We start from the raw sequence: 20,396 nt of genomic DNA, 5'->3' as shown, positions 1-20,396 counted from the left end.
TTCCGAGGTCCAGTCTCGGCCTCATCTGGATAGGGTAAATAACGCAGAAATTCAAGGAAACTTGCTTTAAATCACCCCAGCTCCGTGCTTCGCCCACCTTCGGTTCAAGTGGGAATAACCAACAGCCCTATGACTATGACCTAGGCTTCCTCTATTGAAGTCACATTTTAATAAAATTTGTGGCCTACAGCACGCTCATGCTCTTGTTGGAGCCTCATGACAAACTTGTGAGTATTTTATTTTTCCATTTTTTATAGGTGGAGAAACTGAGGCTGAGAGAGATTAAGCTTCTTGCCTACGGTACCACAGTAAATAGGTGAGATCCTCCATGTCGAAGGCTCAGCTCCATGTCTAACACTTTTGAGGTGTGCAATAAAATATTAGTTCCTATTTTCAATGGTAGGTTGGGACTTAAGTTGAAGTCTCCTTGCTATGCATTCACTATTCCTCTTGGCCCCCGTCTGGTAGCTTTGCCTTTCCCATCTCCCTGTCCCTGAGGCTGCCTTGGGAACTTGCCCAGTAATTACGATGGCATCACTGACGTGGTGCTTCCTCTGTGCCAGGAACATTCCATGTGCTTCCATTCATTGACTAGTGGCCATACTCTCCAGCCACAGACCACCAGGAGCACACCTGGAGGTGAACACCGGGTTGATTGATTCATTGCCATGAGCGAGCATGCACGTTACAGAGAGCCACGGGGGTTTCATGAGAGGTGTTCGAAGGACTGAGAGGATGTGCGCTGGAGTCAGGTGATGAGGGGGAGTCCAAGGCGGCAGGGGTTTGCTCTGTATTGGGCGCTATCATGAAGCAAGGACAATTTTTTTTTGAAGATTGGTCCTGAGCTAACATCTGTTGCCAATCATCTTCTTTTTTTTTCCTTCTTCTTCTCCCAAAAGCCCTGCACTAAGTAGTTGTATATTCTAGTTGTAGGTCCCTCTGGTTGTGCCATGTGGGACACCGCCTCAGCATGGCCTGACGAGTGGTGCCATGTCTACGCCGAGGATCCCAATCGGGGAAAACCTGAGCTGCCAAAGCAGAGCGCACGAACTTCACCACTCCGTCATGGGGCCAGCCCCCAAGGGCAGTTCTGATTGGATATCTTAATGAATCTTATCTAGAAAAGGCGACGAATAGAAAGAGGCTAAAGAGGTAATTAGTAAGGAGGCAGCAGTCCCTCAAGTTGGCTGGGAAAGGGGAATGTTTGGTATTCTTGTGATTTTCACGGTGACCCTGTTTTTGTGCATACTTAGAAAAAATTATAGAATGACCTCATTTGTGAGACTGCTGATGTTCAGCAGGAGAGCACCATGGCCTCTCTGCAGAGCCCGGCCAGCACTAACGACCCTGAGGCCTTGCTTGTAGGGCTAGGCCAGTTCACAGGCGTTGGGTGGCTTTTCTCTTTCTCATTGAGTTAATCTTCACAGGAAGTTTGTGAGTTAGACTCTATTAGTATCCTAGACGAGGGACATGAGACACAGAGGATTAAAGTAACTTGGCCAAGGTCACATAGCTAGTAAATGGAAGACCTGGGGGAGAACCCAGGCGGTGTGGCCTCAGAAGTCCTCTCCTAACCCTGTGAGATTCCACCTCTCCGGGGTCTCCCTGGGGCCTCCTCCTGTCAATGGGACACTCCTGCCTACTCCGGACCGTCCACTGTGGGTCGTCTAGCTTACCTGGATAGTCAGGAGGCTGGATTCCACAGATGCACAGTGGCCCAGACTTAGCTCTGCAAAACAGCTGGAATTCCCAGCCTGACAGCCTGACTGCACCATCCCGAACTCTCTGGAAACATGCTCCGCCTGTTTCGTCAGATAACCCTCCCCAGCACCTCCCTTCCCTCCCTAAAGTCCTCCCCGCCCTGGTGACTGAGGCTTGCTTCTGGAGGGGCTGGATTCCAGCCTGCCCAGCCCCAAGGCCTGTTGTGACATCCTAAAAGAATCTGATCAAGGCCCCCTGGGGGGTGAGATGCTGCCTGCAAGCTAGGAGGCCGTGGTGTAGAGGGAGGGGCTGGCCGAGCCCCTTCTTAACGGCCATGTCCTCTCAGCGAGTCAGGGAACCTCTGGGAGCTTCGTCAGCTGTAAAGCCGAGGGCACCGGTGCCCCTCTCCCAGCACTGGTGGGAGGATCAGATGAAATCAGGTAGTTTTGTGATGGCAGCTGAGGAAGGGAGTAAGTTTCCCGTCTGGGTCGACATGGAACAGACCAGAGAGAGTGAGCAAGGGAAGGAAGGCAAAACAAGCCATACACTGTCCTGTGCCAGGACCACCTTCCCCTCCTCTCGGGAGACAGGAGCAGTGTCAGTCGGGGACCAAGTCCTCGAGGCGAGGAGCACAGGCACTCAGTCAGAATTCCACGCTCAAATCCTCCTCCCATCTAGTGCTTGTGTGTGGCCAGGCAAGATGCTTAACCTCTCTGGGCTTCTGTCTCTTCACCTGTGATGTGGGAATGACATGGCTTTGCTCACGTGTTGTGAGTGAGCAGGTGTTGGCCTCTGGGGAGTGAGGGGACCAGGACAGGCTTTTAGCAGGTGGGCGCTCTTCCAGTCCCCCACCTCTCTAGGGTGTTTGTATGTGAACAGAGGCTGAAGGGGAAAGGGCAGCCTGACTCCCAGGTAGGAAGTGTAACACAGCAATTTCAGGCTTCGGGGGCAGGGGAGGGAGGGACGCCCTGCCACACCACGTGGTGGCCACCTCTGTGCACACGCAGTGAGGGGAGGGCCAGGCTCTGCCGATGTGGGGATTGCTGGACAGTTTCAGGCTCTGACCGGCCCAGGAAGGCAAGATATTGAACGCAATGGGAGAAGTATTGGCTTTAGCATCAGAATGTCTGAGTTCTAGATCTGGTGCCACCACTGCCCGGTCTTGGGCGGGTGACAGCCTCCTCTTTTCTCCACTTTGTCCTCAATAGTGGAAGAGAAGTCCCCATGAACGGAAGGTGAAGCACTTCCATTTTGTCCTCACCACAAACGTCTCCAGTGTGTAATGTCATTACTCCCAGCTCACAGGAGAAGAAACCCAAGCTTAGGACGGTCAAGGAGCTTGTCCACAGACGCACGGCCAATGGTCCGACCTGGAGCCTGTGCTCTCAGCCTCTCCCCCAGCTTCCCTCTCTCCTTGAGCTTCTCAAGGCCTTCACTTGCTTATCTGAAACCTGGGAAGAAAGCTGGCACCTTCTTCCCTCCGGTGGCCTGCGGCTCAGCCGGCGGGATGCGCTGTTGGCTGTGAGCGGCCTTGCAGAGACGGGGGCATCCTCCCTGCTGTGGCTTCGAGGGCAGCGTCATCACAAAGGCCCTTAGCACGGACGCTTGAGAAAGGCTGATTCCAGCGCGAAGTGAGGACAGTCTCTCCACAGCAAGTGCTCCTGAGAGAGCTGGGCTCCCTCTGAGGTGGGAAGCCGCCCCCCCAGCAAACAAGCACATGCCCAGATGGCAGCAGGGGTTCCACTCACCACCCAGGTAGCAGAGGCTCCCAGAACAGGGCCCGCCCGGGGGTCCCTGCTCCGTGCGATGGCCTCCTCTTCCTCTCTTCTTTCCACGGTAGGTGCTCTCCAGCCTCCATTTCCCCTTCAGATTCTGTGGATTCTTATGTTCCAAGAGGTTGCCAGAGCCCGACTTGACCTGACTGTCCTTTGCCAACTTCATCACCGCCTCTGGGGCAGGGGTGGATATCCGGGAAAACATTTTTCCTGAGCTCTGGCTTGGACTCCTTCAGCATCTGTGGAAAACAAGGGAGTGGACCACATAGCCCTCTCTCAGTCAGGCACGCAGTTCATGCTTGGCTCCCTGGGGCCTTTCTCAAGACAAACACCATCGGAAACTTTTCCTCCGCCCCCCTTCCCTCTGAGAGAGGGGTCCTGAGGCCAACCGTGGAGAGTCTTTGGTTCGCCCCCTGCAGACGGATGCTCTAATGCCTTGGGCCAGAGCATGCGGAATGGACCGCTGAGGGTCCCCTGGCGTGACCTCTAGGCTCCTGGGCTGGACAGAGCAGGGACTGAGGTGAAGGGTCAACAAGGGGGCAGTGGCTCCTTGACGGCTTTCCCTGTTATGGCCTCATCCAGGAGATCCCTGTTTTCTCAGGAACACCAGGAGATGGTGTGTGTGTGTGCACGCATGTGTGCATACAAGAGAGAGACAGAGAGGTGCAATGATGCCATCAGGAGCTTTCCATCCCTTTGAGATCTGGGGCCCTCTGACCCACAGTGTGGTGCACATACCAGCAGTGTCGCTGTCACCTGTGAGCTTGCGTGCGACAGAAATGCAGAGCCACAGGCCCTGCTGCAGGCCGACTGATTCAGAGTCTGCATTTCATCAGGGCCCTCAGGCGATTCTTAGGCACACGAAAGTTTAAGAAGCACGGATCCAGGTAAGACGGGCTCCAAGCTCCTGGCGGTGTTCTCTGGAAGCCCAAATCGCTCGTCCATGTTAGATGGAAGGCCAGGCCCTTTCCCAATTGTCTGTGAATCCCCAGGCTGCTCGCTCCCTTGGGGCCACCTCTGGCGACTCTGGAACAACCGCCTTCCCCGCACAGGACAGTGTATGGCTTGTTTTGCCCTCCTTTGCTAGCTCTCTCTGTACCACATCAAACTGAAGGAATCTTAATCCCTACTCCAGAAAGCAACTCCCGCAGAGCTTGTGTGTGTCCGTGTGTGTGTGTGTGTGTGTGTGTAGGAGATTTTCCCAAAATGTGCTGAGTGGGAGGGCGGGCAGGATGGAGTGAAACAACCATTTTAGCTGCTTTATACAGAAGACTAGACGTCTCTGTTCTTTGACGAGACAGCGATGGGAATTCCTCCCTGGCCCCTCACCCCAGGTGCTCCCCCCACTCCAGCCCACCTCCCTGGATTGTTTCTCCCCACCTTTCCTCCTCGGCCCCTCTTCCTCTCTTCTCTCCCTGACCCTCTAAGGAGCAAAACTCCCCTCGTTTCCTCATAGAGATCAGCGATGACACCCCTCCTGTGGTCTTCATCCTGTGCCCTCAGGATTCACCTTCTGTCCTCCATGCCTCAGAAGCACGCTTCTCACACTCGTGTTCACAGCAGCACTGTTCCCGATGCCAAGAAGTGGAAGCACCCAAATGTCTACCGACGGATGAATGGATAAGAAGCGTTTGGTATACACATACCACGGGATATTATTGAGGCTTGAAGGAAAGGAAAGAAATTCTGACACGTGCTACAACATAGATGAACCTTGAGGACATTATGCTAATGAAATAAGCCAGTCACAAAGGGAGAAATACTGTATCATCCCACTTACATGAAATTTCTAGAGTAGTCAAATTCCTAGAAACAAAGCGGAAAGGTGGTTACGAGGGCCCGGGGGGAGTGGAAAATATAGGGGCCTTATTTAATGAAGACAAAGTTTCAGTTTTGCAAGATGAAAGATTCTTGAGATTGTTTACACAACAATGTGAATATAATTAACCCTACTGAACTGCCCACTTAGAAATGGTCTAGGCAGTAACTTTTACGCTATGTGGGTTGTTTAACCACAATTAAAAATAAAAAAATAAGTTTGTAAGTCTGGGCAAAGCTCACATCCTTCTGGGTCTTAGTTCCCTCCCTGGTAGTTGGGGATAAATATGTTTGCTCTCCCCAAACTATATCTTGCAGGGCTATTTTGAAGTTCAGGAAAATTGATGCCTTTGAAAGAAGAAAAAAAAGACAATTTCTTTCCCAAGAAGAATCTGGTGCCAGCGGCTGAGACACTTTGCTTCCCCTCGTAGCCTGCGTACCTCCATTCCCCCTGCCTGTCCTGCTCCGCTCGCCTCCACCCGTGGGTCCTTCCAGTGGCGGAGTGCCTCAGCCTTCATTCTCTTCCCTCTCTGAGACCCCCATTCTTTCTGGGCTTTCCCTGACTCTCAAAGCTTCGAGTACCTCCGTGGGCAGATGAGCACCAACCTATGAGTCCTGTCTGGACCTCCTTCCTGAGATTCAAACTGCTGTTTCCTCCTGTCTGTTGGACCTCTCCCCCGCGCACCTCCATTCACCAGGTTCAAAACCAAACTCATCACTGTTCCCCACAAATAAGCTCCTCCAAGATTCCTACTCCCAGTGAAGGGTCCAGCCATTTACCTGGTTGCAAAAAAAGAAATCTTGGAATCCCCCCGGGGGACTGCCCCCTGCTCCTCCCCGCCTTCTTTTTTTTTTTTTTTTTTTGAGGAAGATCAGCCCTGAGCTACCTACTGCCAATCCTCCTCTTTTTGCTGAGGAAGACTGGCCCTGAGCTAACATCCGTGCCCATCTTCCTCCACTTTATACGTGGGACGCCTGCCACAGCATGGCCTGCTCTCAAGACTGGGTCTCAGACGAGTTGGTTCTCAAAAGTTTATTTCTCACTGTTGGAGGTGACTGCAGGGTGGCTGCGGCTCTGCTCTGTGTGTCTTCTTCATTCCAAGATCCGAGCTGAAGGGACATGCTGTTCTTACGGCAGAGGGGGAAAAAAGACAATGCTGAAATTTGCAATGGCTCTTAACGTTTCTGCTTGAACTTGGTCTAAATCACTCCCACTTAGGACCCGCTGGCCAGAGCAAGTCACATGCCCAAGTCTGACGGTGCTAATCTGGGGAAGTACACTTCTTCTCCAGGAAAACAGTGCAAGTCGTAGGGCAAAGGTTAGGAATGTGGAATTCTTTTACTAGGAGGAGGAATGAAGAACTATGTATATGTACATACACAATAATGCAACTCAGGACACTGCTCGTGTATGAGCCGGCTCCGCCTGCCGAAAGAGCACAGCTGGAGGAGTGTCCAGCTCTCCCCCAACCTGAGTCGCAGCAGGTGCTGGTCTCCTGAAGGGAAGCAGCTGAGGCTCTCTGGGGAAAATGCTGGCCTCATGGGAGAAGAAGATCTGGAAGAGAACCCAGCATGGAACATGACAGGACACTCACTTCATGCTCCGGGCCCCTCTAGAGTGTCTTCCACTTGCCCGTGACCTTCCTACAGGAATCTGTGGGAGTTGGCACCCAGCTGCAATGCTGTGCCCTGTGAGCCCACTCCTCGGCCATGTTTGACTGGGCCAAGGGACGGCCCCTAACCCACGCTGGTCCAACCAGGTCCTACCTGTGCTAATGTGCAATCCAGAGAGAGGGAGGCAGAAGGGCAGTCTCTCCTATGGTTGGCATGATAACATGTGAACCTGGAAGCTGTGGGAGGCTGCCATTCCTCCAACTGTTTGCACTGAGCAGCTGAGAAAGTCAGTCTTCAGAGAAAAAAGACAGAGGCAGCCCAGCAGCCAAGTCGAGACAAGGGGAGAGAAGGAGAAGCAACACTCCCCGAGCCCTGTGCTGCCTCCCTCTCCGGGCTCTTGTCATTTCTGGGACCCTGCCCAGTGCTCACACGTGAGCTTGGGTTCCCCGAATGACCCCTGCATCTTACGACGACTTTCTCTCTTTAGGTGAAGTGAGATTCAGTTCGTTTCTGTTGCTTGCAACCAAAGAACTTTGAGCATTTCAGACTCGCCGTTCTGAGCCTTAGTTTGATCAGCTGAAAAATCAAGGTAGCGATGCTGAGTCACAGGATTGCTGAAAGAATCAAATGGACATAAAAATGCGATAAAATGGGAAATATTATTACAGGAGAGAGACACCACGGAAGGAGCAAAATGGCTTAGAAGTTTTGCTCTGAATTTTTGAAAAATTGGTTAACTAATAAGAAAATGGTAGAAGCCAACAAGAAATAATCAGAATATGTCAGACACTGTTCTAAGTATTTTACACATATGAACTCCTTCAATTTTCACAACAGCCTTATTTTGTACAGGTTCCGCCATTTTGCAGATGAGGAAAGTAAGACATAGGAGAAGTCTTAAAAACTAGCCAAGGTCACATATACTGGGCGACAAAGTAACGCTCTTGGCTTTCATATTTGTTTCCTCATCCATAAAACGGCACAAATGTAGGTACCCCAGGGTGGTATTTTTAAAATTAATTAAAAAGTCTTCACAATGCATATGACACAGTAAAAACTAACTTTTAAATTGCTTTCACCTCACACCTATCATGAAAATGGCTATTATCAAAAGGACAAAAGAAAATAATAAATGCTAGCATGGATGTGGAGCTGTGCACTGCTGGGGGAATGTAAACTGGCGCGGCCATTATGGAAAGCAGTATGGAGCTTCCTCAAAAACTGAAAAAAAGGAACTACTATGTCATCCAGCAATTCTACTTCTGGGTATTTATCCAAAGAAAATGAAAGCATTAACTCAAAAAGATACATGCGCCCATGTTCACTGCAGCATTATTTACAATAGCTGAGATATGGAGATGACCTAAGTGTCTACCAATGGGCGAATGGATAAAGAACATGTTTTGTATATATATATTTTACATATATATACATATATATATAATTGTGTTACGTATATATATAGTGGAACATCGTTCAGCCATAAAAAAGAATGAGGTCTTGCCATTTGTGACAATATGGATGGACCTTGTGGATATTATGCTAAGTGAAATAAGTCAGACAGAGAAAGACAAATACCATGTGATCTCAGTTAGATGTGGAATCTAAAAACAAACAAACAAACAAAAACCAAGCTCATAGATACAGAGAAGAGACTGGTGATTACCAGAAGATGGGGGTGGGTGAAATGGGTGGAGGAAATCAAAAGGTACAAAATTCCAGTTACAAAATACCCTAGTCATGGGTATGTAACGCACAGTTTGGCAACTATGGCTAATAATGCTATATTGCATATTTGAAAGTTGCTAAGGGAGCGGATTTTAAAAGTTCTCATCACACAAAAAAAATTCTGTAACTATGTATGGTGATATTAACTGGACTTATTGGGGTGATCATTTTGCAATATATATAAATATCGAATCATGGTATTGCACACTTGAAACTAATATAATATTGTTTGTCAAATATACCTTAATAAAAATATCTCTTTCATTAGAATACTCATCATAAATCTGTTTCCTAATTGCACTGCAAGTGAAGAAAATAAGACATGGATCTATGAAGAGGGAAATTTCAAATAAATAAATTCTGTTTACACAGCAAAAGATGGGCTTATCAAACTCATGGGAAGTAAGCTTAAAAATCTGTAGCGCTTATAATGCCACTTGGCCTAAGGCAGCCTCAGACAAGCAGTTGTCAAGCCCTCGCTTAGTGGGAGGATGGAGATACCCATACTCTTCAGTGCCTCTTGACAGCGTAAACTTTTTTAGCTTCTCCGCTCTGAGAACGGCATGTCTCAATTGGCTATGAAGAGTGAGAAGGCAAGGAAACTGAGAAGGGTGGTGTGGTGCTGTATCTTGGGGTTCTGCAGGCATCATCTCATGTTACAGATAGAAAATGGGAGCTCCAGGAGGTAAAGAACATGGCTTCAGCCCAACAAGCAGGAGTTGGAGGGTTGGATTGCAACACGAGTCTCTCTGACCCCAAAGTCTCAGCTTTCTTCCCCGCACCTGGAGATGCCTCATCACGTCGGATGCCCATCGCTGCTTCACACGTTACCCAAAGCCAATAATGTGAAACAGCAATAAGCCTTTATTATCACCCGGCTTCTGCAGCTCAGGAATTCAAGAGTGGCTCAGCTGAGTGGTTCTGGCTTGGGGTTTCTCATGAGGTTACGGTCAAGGTATCAGCCGGGTCTCCAGTTATCTACAGGTTTGACTTGGGAAGGAGGATCCACTTCTAATCGCCATGGCTGGTAATTTGGTTGTAGGAAGGAAGTCTCAATTCCTCTCCATGTAGGCCTCTCCATAGGCTGGTTGAGTGTCCTCACAGCATGGTGGCTGACTTCTCCCAGAGCAAGCAATCCAAGAGAGAGGAGTGCCAAGGAAGCTATCCTTTTTATGACCTCCTCTCAGAAGTACATAGAAGCACTTCACCAGGCTCATTAATTAGAATAGGACTGACCTACATTCGAGGGAGGGAAACGAGGCTTCGCCTTCTGAAGGGAGGAGGATTATGGATGTATTTCAAGACCACCGCACTTAGCAACATGAGAAAGAATTTACAGCTCTGGTGTGACTTGCCTACCTTCTGCTTAAAATGAGTCAGAGGGCTTCCAGCACCTCTCAGGTTAAAGATCACAGTCCTCACTGTGACCAGCAAGGCCATGCACGCCCTACAGCTCTGCGTGTCCCCAGCCTCAAGCCAGGTCTTCCCCGTTTTAGCCACATACCTGGACTGCTTCCATTTCCTCACACTCCCTCTACCTGAAGGCCTCTGCAGAGATGCTCTCTCGGCCCTCTGTGCCTTCCCATAACCTCCTCTTGCCTTGCTAACGTTCGTTCCCTTAGCCTTCAGATCCTGGTTCAAAGGTCGCCTCTTCACCAAACCATCCCTGATGTCCCAGACCAGATCAGGTCCACTCAGAGGCTTTTATGAACCTTTGAATTCTTGAATGATACTTTTTCATTTGCAATTATGTATGGGTGTGATCACTGAGCTATGTCTGTCTTCCCCACTAATGTTCAGTCCATATTGAGATGGCGCCTGTTTTTATGTTCACCATTGTATCCCTAGTACGTTGCTCGGTGCCGAGCACACAGTGGGCACTCAGGGACAAATGCATTGAATGAAGGAGCGCCCAGACAATGCCCTTCTCGGAGCTGGAGGTGCAGGGCTGGGGGAGCACCTCTTTGTAAGTGTGCCTCAGTGCAGGTTCTGGCATCAAGTCAGGGTTGACTCGGTGACTTTTAAGTTTCCTTTCCATCAGGAGAGTCTGAGATTCTGTGAGTCTGTGATTCCAGGCAAGCAAACTGCCTCCTTAAGCAGCTTGCCGATGGCCCAGGTCTTCTGGCTCCCAGGACACACCCTTTTAAGGGGCAGCCTGGTACAAACATCAAGCACAAGGAAAGTCTATGCTGGAAACTTCTGGGAGTTTCCAGCTGCCTGGGGCTTTAAGGGGCTCAAACGATCGGGCCCTCCGTGGCTCCTTTAAGAAGTTTTACAAGGTTAAGTTTTGCTCTAAAAATAAGCCCACAAGGCTTTTTGAAAAGTTTCAAAAACCATATGTCCAGCTGAGCCGTTTTTTGAAGGGCCAGTGAGCCTTTAAAAGCTTCAAAACCGCTCCTTGGCCTGCCCCCCACTGTGGAGAAAGCTCAACACGTGGAGCTTAGACCCGCTTCTAAGTCTTCTAGAATCTACACTTGGAACATTCTGCTTCCATCAAAGGGGTTCAAGACGGAGATGAGGGGCCGGCCAGGTGGCGCAGCAGTTAAGTCCGCACTTTCCACTTAGCCGCACGGGGTTCGCTGGTTCGGATCCCGGGTGCGGACATGGCACCGCTTGGCACGCCATGCTGTGGCAGGCATCCCACGTATAAAGTAGAGGAAGATGGGCACAATGTTAGCTCAGGGCCAGGCTTCCTCAGCAAAAAAGAGGAGGACTGGCAGTAGTTAGCTGAGAGCTAATCTTCCTCAAAAAAAAAAAAGACAGAGATGAGTGCGTACGAACCCAAGGCCAGTTCTCTCCACAGCAAACAACCGCCCAAATCACCAGGACACTGCAGCAAGTTGCCTACAGAGAGACCAGCTCAGCCTTCCCTGCTCCCCCTCCTCTCTCGTAGGTCTCTTCGCACTGCGCGCTGTGGGTTGTTCTTCCAGCGGGAAGGCCCATGTGTAGCCCGGCCCCCGCAGGCCCAGGAGATGCCCCAGAGACAGAGCCCCTCGGATATCTGGCAGCTAATGAGGAAGTACATTCATTTACTAAATTGTTCTCGCTCTCTCATTTCTTTTCCTTTCATCTTTTTGAATAAATATTTAAGCCCTTATTATGTGCTGCATATAGAATATCCGTCTTTCAGGTGGGAAGGCAGGGGCAGAGGTTAGTGGAGAGCGGCAGAAAGGACATCTTGACGAATCAGAAATGCATTCTCCCCAAAGACGTTTTACAGTTTGTAGGGGATTAAAGAGGAGTCCAGGCTACGATACACCAGATTTCAGGCTCCTTGAATCCTTCAAGCTTCAGGAAGGAATCCCTTATTGACTCCTTTACATAAATGAGACTGAGACCAGAGAGGGTAGGAGAATTGCTCACCATCTGACAGAGCTTCAGCCACCCCACACGTGTCTTGCTGCTTCTCTAACAGAATAAGCCATAAACGGCTATGATGCCGGGGCACGGGGCTCCGGAGCAGTGTCAGTGTAACGTGATACGAGAGTGCAGAAGAAAGAGAGGTCCCTTCCAGCTAAGAGGATCAGAGAAGGTCCCGATGTTGCTCCTTGCAGCCACAGTAAAGGGCATTCTCTTTTCCCCAAACGAAGGAGCTCACCTCAGTCTCTTTTCTGTGTAAGTGAAACACTTCCAGCTTCTGCACCAACGTCGAAGGCTAAACCCAAGAGAGGAGTGCCGCTGACTGCCGCTCGGAGCCACAGCATCGCAGCGAGGGAAGGACCTACTCCTCCTCCTGTGACATCCCGACAGGTGCTCACCCAGCTTGTGCTCACACATCCTCAGTGGCAGGGAGCTCACTACCTCATAAGGTAAGTGGACAGTTCAGATTATTGCTGAAAGCTGTTCTTCCTGTCAAACCACAGTCAGTCTCCCTCTGGCTTCAGCATGCACCAGAATCTTCTGGAGGCTTGTTAAAGCCCAGAGGGCTGGGCCCACCCCCAAAGTTTCTGATTCAGTGGGTCTGGGGTGGGGCCCGAGAATTTGCATTTCTGACACGTTCCCAGGTGAGGCTACTGCTGCTTGTCCGGGGACCACACTTTGAGAGCCACTGTCATAGGCTTAGGGGCGGTGTGTAACAAGTTAACAATGACTTTCCAAAGCACTGAGCACATGTATTCTATGTGTCACCTCAGCTGGTCCTCCCCACAGTCCCCAAGGCAACCCTTTAGTCACTTCCTCCTAACACTAGAGGTTGGTAGCCTGCCCTTTATGACACTGTCAGTGGCAGAGCTGGGCTTGAAATCCAGGTCTGATCACCCTAAAGTCTATGCTCTTAATGCCCCCTTAGCAAATGAGTAAACTGAGGCACAGAGAAGTTAAATCTTGCCTAGGCCACAAATATAAAAGGCATTTGAATTAGTTTTCAAATCCAGATCTTTCTGACCCCAAAGTCCAAGCCTTAACCCAAGCTTCTGTGCGAGGCAGGGTGTGCTGAGGGTCGTATCCACTCCAGCGTGGAGCCCGGGACCTCCTCCCTGGGGCGGGATTTTCATTTGTCCTTCCCTTTTTGCTTGACTTCTCTGGGTAATTGCCTCCTTTCTCCAGGCACTCGATGGGGCAGACGCCTTCTTCCTGGGGATCGAATGACCACAGAAGGAAAATAACTTAGAACAGGCAGCTCTTCATTCTTCCTCAGCTGGTGTTTTTCCTCCAGAGCCTGGAAAGAAATGTGGCCCATGCACACCTTAAATTGGACCATCAATTACTCGTGTCTTGAATATGCAGAGCTCATTAGGGCTGTGTTGGCCACAGGAGAGTACCTGAGCTGAGAACAGTAAACTTGCCTCAGCCCTTTCAATGCAGGCTGCCCCTCCACAGCGGAGCCGGCCTGGGGTTGCCAGGCACTAATGTGACCAATTATTTCTGTCCTCAGTTACTAGGTCATAAATCCCGCCCTGGCACGGAGTCCTGGTTTCTGGTGGGAGAAGGTTCGCTTTTAGGAATGACTCTAACTCCTGGCTGTGGAGTGGTGTGATGTTGTGGTTAGGACCCTTGCACTCCAAGCCCGAGTGTTGCCGGGACCTCATTATGGCCTGTCAACATCCAGCCGTGTGTGACAGTCACGTCCCCATTCTGCTCCTCAGCCATAAAGCGGGCGCAGGACCTCCCCAGGTTGCTCAATGACACGAGTTTGAGAGAAGAGGTCAGGCATGTAGAAGAGGTCCTGAGGGCATTTGTGTGAAGTCCCTGATGCGGTTGCCTTCGAGGCCGGTGCAGAGTGAACTAGGCTTTGTCCCGCTCCGAGGCCTTTGCACTTACTCTCGCCTGTCCAGGATATTCTTCCTTCAGCCCTTTGCATCCTGGGTTATTCTCATTCTTCAATTATCTCCTCAAACCTCGCCTCTTCAAAGGAGCTCTCCTGAGCCCCTCTCTAAAGTGCCCCCTGCTCTCTGAGCCCCAGTTACTCTCGGAAGCATCGCCCTCCTTCCAGCCTCTTCAGCACAAAGCACAACCTACACTTAGCGTGTGCCTATCTGTGACAGCCCGATTGTTACCCAATGACTGCACGTGCTGCCGGTTTGCAGTCTGTGCGTGACGTTCTGAATGAGTACCGGCCTGGCCCCTCTGTGAACCCCACGCCCCCAAGCTTGCAAAAGCTGGCTCTTTAAAAACTGTCTTGCAACTGCTCATGTGAGCGGCTCAGGTGTTCCAAACTGAACAACCAAAGAAAAGTGCAGAAGTGAATTGAGTGCTGGAGATGACACCTGATTTGAAATGTTCATATGCGTTCACTTTCATTGTTTTTACTGATGGTCATTAAGTGTTATAAATTTGATACATTATTTTAAAAAGGCAAGGAAAACAAAATGGAAAAAGCCGATCCCGCTTTGAAGGAACTCAGTTAAAGGGAGAGATACAGAGGACAGCAGACACCTGTGCGACCATCGCTGAGTCTGCGCACAGAGGGAATGAAAGTGCAAGGAGGCCTGCGAGGAGAAGGCGGGAGAGCCAGCCCCAGCGAGGGCGGGGCCGAGAGCTGGAGCAGCGGCTCAGGGCTGGGGAAGTGGAGGCTGAATGCGAGTGGAAAGGAGTGAGAGGACTCACAAAGGCCTCCCGTGGCTGTGGGGTACAGCTGTGCACTTATTTGTCTGTCTATATGACTGTAGTCTGAATCCCAGATTCCAAGTCACCCGTAGCGAACACAGTGCCTCCCCAGAGTCAGTGCTCAATTATCATTTGCTGATGAGCTTTGAATAAAGGGCCGAGTTCTCGGGGCTCAGGGCACAGGCGCCGTGGAGGTGGCGGGTGGCAGAGGCGTCTGCAAAGTTGGGGACGGGGCTGAGAAAGCTGGGGAGAGACGAAGAGAGCTTGCACTTTGATGAATGTGTAGATATTTCAGAGAAGCTTGGACCAGCAATTTGGCCAAAATAGCACCAAAATGTGGGAAGCGTAATCCTAGCTTTATGCGCCATAACTAAATATCATTAAAATCTGGTAGATAATTAATACCCAATAAAGGAAAGTTACAGTAATTATTTTATAATTTACCCCAAATCTTATTATATGTAGCAGTATCTAGGGTCAGTTGTCTACCTCAACTTGATGGTTTTGCTAAATAAATGACTAAACAAACAAAAAAGATCCTTTAGTAATAAAGGTTAAAATGCAAGACTTGAAATAAAGTAGATTTAATTTCTGAATATAGCTTTGCCACATTCTGTGACCTTAGACAATTAACCTAACCTCTCTGAACTTTAGGCATCCTTTCCATAAAATGGAGCTAAAATGACAAATTTCACTGTGAATTAAATGATGTGTGTTTCAGTTACCTATTGCTGCCTACCCGACCTCCTCTAAAGTTAGTACCTTGAAACAGCAACTTCCTGAGTCTCTGGGCTCCGCCAGGCAGTTCTGCCGTGTGGCTGTGGGCAGAGCCCGCCCGGCTGGGGCTGGAGTCCTCTGAAGGTTCAGTTGCACTGGATGTCCGAGAGGGTGCCCTCCTAGAGCTGGCAGTTGACGTTGGCCGGGAGCTCATCGGGGCCTGTCGATTGGAACACCTAAAATGGCCTTTCCAAGGGGCATGGAATTCTCATAGCCCTGGGGCTGGTTTCCAAGAGGGAGCATCCTAAGAGCCAGCGTTACAGAAGACCTGGGCACAAATTGCTTCTTGTGGCCTTGCCCCGGCAGTTCCAGATCATCATTTCTGCTGTGTTCTGTTGGCCAAGTAAGTCACTGAAGCCAGCCCAGGTTCAAGGGGAAGGTTCAAGTGGGTGTCACCTCTTGGCGTGAGGAGCAGTGTGGACAGACGAGAGGGAAGGAGTTGGGGGCAGCCACCTTTGGGGACTATCAAACACAGCACATGGCACAGCACGGGCTCTGATGAACGTCAGAGCTCTCCTCCCCATTTTCACTTTGACACATTACTTTCTCAAAATCCTTTTAGTATATACTTTTAGGGAGTCAGAGCTTAGCAGAATGGCACTTTAAAGATGATGTAAGAGATTTCTCTGTTGTTCTTCAGATGGGAAAACTGAGATCCAAAGGAAGGAAAGACTGAGCCCATGGCCTCTATTACTTGGCTGCATCCCAAGGGGCTCACAGAATGAGTCCTTCGAAAGTGTTTGCTCATGAAACAAACACTCCGCATCACTGTACTGTTTTTAAAGTATTCCCATGTGTACACTGAAAGGCAAGTGAGGCAGTGAGTGGTTACCAGATTTGGGAATAAATAGATCTGTGTTAGAATGTTAGCTCTTCTATTTACTTTATGATTTTAGGCAAATTGCTTAACTTCTCTGAGCTTCAATCTCCTTAATTCTAAAGGCAATCTAATAAAGCATAGTTTTCTAAGACATTGTTAGTGCTGAGGTCATTAATGTCCAGGAGCTTATACGAACCAGGTGCTCAGTATTTGGCAGCCATTTTTATTTCCTATTCAGTTTGACAAAAGCCCTGTGAGGTAGGCATTGTCGTTCCACTTTACAGATTGGAAAGCTGGGCTTTGAAAAGAATAAGGGCTTTGCTTAGCAACAAACAGCTAGCAAACAGCCGCTCTGAGACTTGAAAGTCAGCATTGACTCAGCCGGGAGCACCTTCCTCCCCGTCACCCCCGCCCTCACTGCCCACGCATCCATCCTTTGCGGTCCACTCTAGACAGCAGAGGAGAGATCCCGGGTGGCAACAGTTTGAAACATTAATGACTACTTAGGATTTTTTTTCCATTGGAGGAGGGAAATCTCCAGATCATAGTCTGCCCAATAATTTAGCACTTAGACTAGCACTTCAGAGTTTTTAAAGTTTCCGTGTTTCTTTGATCTTCAACAGCATGTGAGTTAGCAAAGGCCAAGATCATCTTGCCTATCATACATGAGAAAATCAAGGCTTACTTTCAGCAAACTGACCTTGGCTTCCCTTCATATTCTGGGGAGAGCATACCAATCATACTGTTTGCCATTAGGCAGAAAGAAAAAAAATAGAGGGAGTCCAGAAGATTCTGAGTACACCCTTTTCATCTTCATTAAACTGGTGTCATAATTGCCTTTTGTAAGCCAACTATGAACCTTGTCAAAAACTGTGACATCCCTGGAAGGGCGTCATAAACAGGATAATTAGAGCAAGAGTGAGACAGAAACCATGCGGGCAGAGAAGGGAAACCAACTATCCAATGGACGGACTCTGGCCGGCCCCCAAAGGGATCTTCCCTCACGACCCACCGGGCAGGAAAGGAGCATGCCCCGTTCCCCACTCACCCACCCCTTTTATTTGCTGATCCCGCTCTCCACACAGATGTTGACATCTGCGTCAGAATTCAACACGGGGCCAGTCATTGGGAAGAAGGCTACGCCCATCTGTGCGTGGCACACGTTGTAGAAAGGTTATTTGGAAAGATGTGCTGTACATCCCACAAGAGAGTGACTTGAGAGGAAAAGTATTTTTTTCTAGTTGTTTTTTGGGTTGCCTCTCTCCCCAACTATTACCCCCTCCGATACTACATGGAAATTCATTTGGAGTCTTCCTTTCCCTCTCCATCCCTCTACAGAGCAAAAGCAGAGTTTGCAACACATTTTCATTTCCAAAGGATACAATAGTGGAGGGGTGCCTGGGCAAGGAGCTCTCAGGCCTGGGAGAAACCAGCTTGTTTGCGGTGTTTCTGTGCGCCGTCACCGGCAGTCAGAAGGCTCAGGTGAGAGGACCAGCTGTTCACTGTGGACAAGGGATATATTGCCTCTGAAGTGCATGTTACTCTCCTGTAAATTGGGAAGGCTCGCCAGGAGAGAGGGAAGTTTCCGTGAGATGACTCCTGGAGGCTTGTTTCAGAGATGCTCTCCGTGTGAGGTTGTTGTGAGGAACCTGGCAGGCATGTGCCCCTTCATCTTCGGGGCTTTCTCGCTCCTCTCACTGCCGACTATGCCCAGATATGCCCATGGAAGAGACATATTGGTCCCCAAGACAATTACGTCTCTAAACCAAGATTCAAAGGGATGAGCAAAGGGGAAAACAAGCCTTTCAAGTCACAGTGAGTAGGAAATCGTGAGCTGTGTTTCCTTCCTTCTTAAATTACTGTTTACATTGGGGTAACCTATTGAGAGAACACTGTTCTGGAATATTGGAAAATGAGCTCTGCTGGAACTCACTGTGTGACCCTGGGCAAGTCACTGTGTCTCTGAACCTCACTCTTCTAACAAAGGAGCCAGACCAGGAGTCCCTAAAGAAGAGCGTTGTATGAGAGAACACGTTCTAGACGCAGAGAGTCCTGGCTTCAAATCTCAGTTCCTGTGGCTTACCCGCCATATGGCCTTGACCTCTTGAAGTCTCAGCTTCCTGGTCTATAAAGTACTCAAAGTACCTATCTAGTATGGTTATCCTGAGGATTAAAGGAAATAAACTATGTAAGAGATTTAATAGAGTTTTCGGTTTACAATAAGTATTTAAGAAAAGCAATTTACTCTATTATTAAAAAGCCATCATCGTTATTATTGTGACTCTAAAACTGTTTGGGTTTTAAGTTGAGGTCAGTTTCAGCAGGGGTATGTTTTGAATGGCTGCCTTCTCTGAGGGGTCCATAGCAATACTCTAAAGAGAGGGTCTCCATCCCGTCTGGCGCGTGACTTGGGAAGGGAAATCATGCCCTTCTGTGTCCTTTCTCCGGAGGCTCGTGTTTTCCTCTTTGTCCTGCCCTGGCTGGCCCAGGTCTGAGAGCTGGAGCGGCTGCACTCTGGGCCCACACTGGTCAGGCAGCCAGCAGGGAGAGGAAACCAGAATAAACATGTTTTGCAAGAGCAGGGCTAGTTTAGATGGAAGCAATTCTAAATAAGGACAACACACAGCCTTGGCCGCCTATTGGCAGCTTCCTCCAGGCAGGGGTTTGCCTTGGAAAGCCAAAGGTCAGCCTGATAAGCTGCGGGTGCCTGCGCCGGGCTGGCAGGCAGCTCCCGACAGGCAGGGCCTCCAGTGTTTGAATCTGTCACAGGCCGGAGCTGTAGGTCCAAGGGCAGGGAGACTGAAGACCCAGACTGGCTTCCAATCCCAGCTCCTTTGGTGTGACGTCAAGCACGTCCCTTCGCCTCGCTGAACCTCAGATTCGATATCTTTTAAAAAAAGCAAATAAAATCTGCTCTGGTTTCCCAGGAAAAAATTTAAAAGACAGCTAAATCAAGGTGGTTATGAACTGTAGAGTGATTGGCGAGACTCGGGAGTTAGAACCAGGTTTCAATCTCGGCTCCATCGCTGCTAGCCACTTGATCCTCTGCAGCCTCATCTATTTTTCTGAAACTCAGTTTCCTACTTTGTGTGTTTCATAACTGTCCTGGGTTCTAATGATCCCAGGGCCATCAAAGCAGCAAAATAGGGTAACTTGGCGTATTGGTTTTCTGGGGCTGCTGTAACCAATTAGCACAAAACTAGTGGCTTAAAGTAGGAATTTAAGGGCTGGCCCAGTGGCAGCGCAGCGGTTAAGTTCGCATGTTCCGCTTTGGCGGCCTGGGGTTCGCCAGTTCAGATCCTAGTGTGGACCTACCCACTGCTCATCAAGCCACACTGTGGTAGGCATCCCACGTATAAAGTAGAAGAAGATGGGCACAGACGTTAGCTCGGGGCTAATCTTCCTAAAAAAAAGCTAATTAATTAATTAATTAATGATAAAAATCCCCCAGGAATTTACAGCCGGTGGCGTAGCAGTTAAGTTCACGTGCTCTGTTTCTGCGGCCCAGCGTTTGCAGGCCCAGACCCCAGGTACAGACCTAGCCCAGCTCGTCAAGCCACTCTCTGCCAGCATCCCACATAAAACAGAGGAAGATTCGCACAGATGTTAGCTCAGCAACAATCTTCCTCACAAAAAGAAAAAAAACCAGGACTTTATTCTCTCACAATTCTGGAGGCCAGAAGTATTAAATCAGTTTCACTGTCCAAAATCAGGGCTCCCAGGGAGAATCTGCTCCTGCCTCTTCCAGCGTCTGTGGCTGTCAGCACTCCTTGGCTTGTGGCCGCATCACTCCAGTCTCCGCCTCCACAGTCACATTGCCTCCTCCTCTTCCATGTGTAGTCAAGTGTCCCTCTGCCTCCATCTTATAAGGACACTTATGACTGCATTTAGGGCCCATCAGAATAATCCAAGGTAATCTCTTTGTCTCAAAATCCTTCACTTAATCATATCTACGAAGTCTTTGCCATGTAAGTGATGCTCCAGGTTCCAGGTATGAGTACCTGACATCTCTGAGTCCCACTATTCAGCTGCACGGAGGGGTACTTCGACAGCGGCATCCCCGCTGCACTTATTAATTCCTCCCTGGTTCTTGTGATTGAAGCTGAGAATGAGGGACT

General features: G+C 49.4%; 1 long non-coding RNA gene across 6 annotated transcripts in view; it reads left to right on the top strand.

The window, feature by feature from the left end:
• The window catches only part of LOC123285920 (uncharacterized), a 51,001-nt gene that overhangs the window by 22,330 nt on the left and 8,275 nt on the right, over positions 1–20,396 (top strand). For 4 of the 6 annotated variants that reach the window (XR_011503363.1, XR_011503362.1, XR_011503359.1 and 1 more), the window contains one exon: positions 258–12,445. This is a non-coding gene — a long non-coding RNA (uncharacterized lncRNA). The remainder of the gene's footprint in view (positions 1–257; positions 12,446–20,396) is intronic. The other 2 variants (XR_011503360.1, XR_006528004.2) reach the window with 2 other exon arrangements.

Source organism: Equus asinus, chromosome 5 (assembly GCF_041296235.1).
Source record: "Equus asinus isolate D_3611 breed Donkey chromosome 5, EquAss-T2T_v2, whole genome shotgun sequence".
Classification (NCBI taxonomy): domain Eukaryota; kingdom Metazoa; phylum Chordata; class Mammalia; order Perissodactyla; family Equidae; genus Equus; species Equus asinus.
The sequence above is the reverse complement of the archived record's forward strand: the minus strand, read 5'-3'. Positions and strand labels throughout refer to the sequence as shown.